The following is a 285-nucleotide window of genomic DNA, read 5'->3' as shown; positions in this document are numbered from 1 at the left end:
TAGGCAGCCGAATGAAGTCAAAGTTTTCTATAATTTTCTGTATATTTCACTTGGTCTTGCTGGATTTTTAATGATCTTGATTATAGTTCAAGCAAAGGTGGTGTTTACACATAATGAGTATGTGGGGAGCGCCGTGGCAGTGATAAATATACAGAAAATTATAGAAAACTTTGACTTCATTCGGCTGCCTAATAACCTTCTTGTAGTGGATAATAGGAAGAACAGCTAGAGATATAACAGCCGGAAACCACCCTACAAACAAAATTAGGGACTTTGAGTCATCCC

This window comes from Corylus avellana, chromosome ca9 (genome assembly GCF_901000735.1).
Source record: "Corylus avellana chromosome ca9, CavTom2PMs-1.0".
NCBI lineage: Eukaryota > Viridiplantae > Streptophyta > Magnoliopsida > Fagales > Betulaceae > Corylus > Corylus avellana.
The sequence above is the reverse complement of the archived record's forward strand: the minus strand, read 5'-3'. Positions refer to the sequence as shown.